The sequence below is a fragment of the Lactuca virosa genome, chromosome 5, assembly GCF_052849685.1.
Source record: "Lactuca virosa cultivar CGN04683 chromosome 5, Lactuca_virosa_CGN04683_v6, whole genome shotgun sequence".
NCBI lineage: Eukaryota > Viridiplantae > Streptophyta > Magnoliopsida > Asterales > Asteraceae > Lactuca > Lactuca virosa.
Genome location: NC_136430.1, coordinates 270,737,247 through 270,741,088, shown reverse-complemented (window position 1 = coordinate 270,741,088; position 3,842 = coordinate 270,737,247).

Genomic DNA, 3,842 nt, shown 5'->3' with positions numbered 1-3,842 from the left:
GAAAGTTGCTACGTATAAATATTATTTCAATTATATACGAGTATGTGTGTTAGGTATAACCATCTACTTAATATACAAGTAGTACCTAAGGTATAAGTAATGGGAAACTTATACTTAACATTAATACTTGTATACGACAAAGTATAATGTTTCTAACAAGTTGCTACCATGAGTCTGTAACCGCTACTTGACAACAAAACCTCTGACAAAACACACTCATGATTTACCATGAGAAACAATACACTCATGATTTACCATGAGAAACAATACCGCGCACTTCATCGACGCCGGAACAATAACAAATAAAAGGAACGGATCGTCACTCGCTTGTCTTGGGTTGTAATTAACAACCACGAGTGGCGTCGTCAACCCGTATCTTATTCATACACGACTTCCTCGCTCACACGGGATTAACGGTTACAGGTCAGAGGACTTCCACTAAGATCCCCAATCTTAGTTGATGAATGAGGTAGCTAATGTAGACTTTAACGGCGTTCTATAGTCCTAACAACAAAAGCATTTTCATGTCTAAAACCCTAAGTTACTAGACTATGCTTTTAAACTGTACTCCTAACTTCATAACATTTAGGCAGTATAACAACTACAACTTGAAGTAAAACCAAGTTTTATCTTGACATAAAACCAATAACAACAACAACATATAACATACCAAGTTTTATCTTGTCATAAAACTAATAATAGCAACATACTTTATAACTTAACATATAGAACTTCTAAATATAACTTCGAAACTATATCGCACATAACATATATATAGAATCCTAAGTATAACTCAAGATCTACATTAGTAAATTAACATGCTGAAAAGTTGATAATAGTTGTATATATTCAAAATATTATATTTAGAACAACTATACCCCGGCTATTATAACTATATACTATCATATAGACATAATAATAACATATATATAATATTTAGCATGCGTTTTCCCCCGAAATATTAGAAAGTGGGGCCGTGAAACTCACATTAATAGCGTGATTTTATGTAATCTAAGCATAAACGTTCAGCGTACGAGGTCGTCGGGGCTCGGGATGCAAGAGGGCTTTAGCAAAGGAGAGAGGAGAAAGGGAAATGGTGTAAGGAATAGCTGAAGTTGGAGCTGCTATTTATAGTAAGGATTTTGGATCCTCACGATGTGAGAAACTCATTGTTCACGTCGTGAGTTTCGAGCTTATCTCTTCGTAGACTTGCCATCCGTCTTCTAGCTTCCGAAGGTGGCCATATGACTCCTCACGTCGTGAAATATCAATGTTCACGTCGTGAGTTTGGATCTTATCACTTCGTAGCCTCGTCACGCACCTTCTAGATCCGAAATGTGGCAAAATGACTCCTCACGTCGTGAGTTTCTGTGCTCACGTCGTGAGTTCAGTCAAATTAGGGTTTCTGACAGCTGAATCTTCGGAAGGTCATAACTTTTGCATACGAACTTCGTTTTTAACGTTATTTATATCCACACGTAGGTATTTACGAGCACTACAACTATTTTTTAGACTCTAATAGCTAATTCTAAGTCTATTTTAAATTCATCTTATTATAGAGATTTATAGTGTTCGGTTTATCATAACTTCTTCACGCGAAGTTAGATTTACACGTTCTCTATATTTTTGGAATCGTATGGACGTATACTCTGAGTTGTATCATAAATTATGTATGAATGTTCATACTTTAACATGAATTACATAGTAAGTTTATCACATTACTAGTTTAGCAAAATCACATTACATGATTGGCATCATCACATGTGATTGTTATTGGCCTAATTTTGACAGGTGTTACACATGCTAATAATGGCATGATGGTTGTTGTTGTAAGAAAACTCAGCGAAAAGAAGGTATGAGTCCCATCTCCTAGCAAAATCAATGATGCAGGCTCTCAACATATCCTCGAGAGCCTGAATAGTCCACTCACTCGACCTATCTGTCTATGGATGGTAACCGGTACTTAAATGCAACCGACTGCCCAACTCCTTATGAAACGTCTTCCAAAATCTGGAAGTGAAGCGAATATCTTGATCTGACACAATGGAATTTGGCACTCCATGGCGAGCCACTACCTCTCGAACATAAATCTCTGCAAATTTCTCTGCAGAAGAGCTCTCACATACGTCCAAAAAGTGATCACTCTTCGTCAAACGATCAACTATCACCCAAATAGCATCAAAACCACTCGCAGTCTTCGACATCTTCATAATGAAATCCATCGTAATCTGCTCCCACTTCCACAATGGTACCTCCAAGGGATGAAACTCTCCGTGAGGGCGCTGATGTTCAGCCTTAACCTTCCGACAGGTCAAGCACTGCTCCACGAACAATGCCACATCCCTCTTCATACATAGCCACCAATAGCCCTGTCTTAGGTTATAATAGATCTTTGTAGCCCCTGGATTAATGGAAAATCTCGATTTGTGGGCCTCATCTATCAACACCTGCCAAGGCCTACCAGCATAGGGCACCCATACTCAATCATGCAGTTCCAATAACCCCTCTGCTATCAATATCAAAGGCTGAAACCTAACCAACCACTCACTCCATCTTCCGATTCTCTTCCTTGATGGCCTCGAACTCCTCATATTTGATCATCTCCAATACTATAGTCACCACGGTCATCCTCAAGCACACATCCTGAATCAGAGTACTGATTGTCCTCTAAGTCGCAACATCCGCCACCACATTGGCCTCGCCCTGGTGATATAGAAACTCGCAATCATAATTTTTCACTACATCAACCCAACTCCCCTCTCTCATGTTCAAAGTAGGTTGATCCATAAGATATCGTAGACTCTTATGGTCTGTGTAAATAGTACATTGAACCCTGTAAAGATAATAACGCCAATTCTTGAGGGCGAAAACCACCGCCCCCAACTGAAGATCATGAGTAGGATACTTCGCCTCGTAAGGCTTCAGCTGCCTTGAAGCGTACGCAATCACATGCCATCTATACATCAAAATAGCACCCAATCCCGAGATAGCTGCATCATAGTATACCATAAAATCCTCGACTCCCTCATGGAAGGCAAGTATTGGTGACTCACAAAGTCTCTGCCGAAGAGTCTCGAACGATGGATGCTGCTCAGGCCCCAGGTAAACATAACAACCTTCAGTGTCAACTTAGTGAGGGGAACTGGAATCTTGGAGAAGTCTCAAATGAATATTCGATAATATCCCACCAAATGGAGGAAACTCTGTATCTCACATGGAGACTTCGGAACCTCCCACCGCATAACTGCCTCATTTTTCGATGGGTCAACCAAGATACCATTCTGATTGACGAGGTGTCCCAAAAACTGAACCTCGCACAACTAGAACACACACTTGGAGAACTTGGCATATAACCTCTCCGCACGCATAACCCCAAGAATCTCACGTAGATGTTGCTCATCTTATTCTCTGGTCTTGGAATAGACCAAGATATCATTGATGAAGACAATCACTGACCGGTCCTACATAGGTCTGCACACCCGGTTCATGAGATCCATGAACACTATCAGTGCATTGGTGAGACCAAAAGGCATCACCATGAACTCGTAATGCACCTAATGAGTTCGAAAAGCCGTCTATTGAATATCCTCCTCTCGTACCCTCATCTGATGGTAACCATACCTCAGATCGATCTTGGAAAACCAAGATGCCCCTACAGCTTATCAAAGAGATCACCAATCCTAGGTAACGGATAACGGTTCTTTAATGTCAGCTTCTTTAAATCCAAATAGTCAATACACATCTGGTGTGAACTATCCTTCTTTTTGACAAAAAGAATCGGTGCTCCCCACGGTGAACTGCTCGTCCGTATAAACCCCTTTCCTAATAGCTCCTGAAGATGA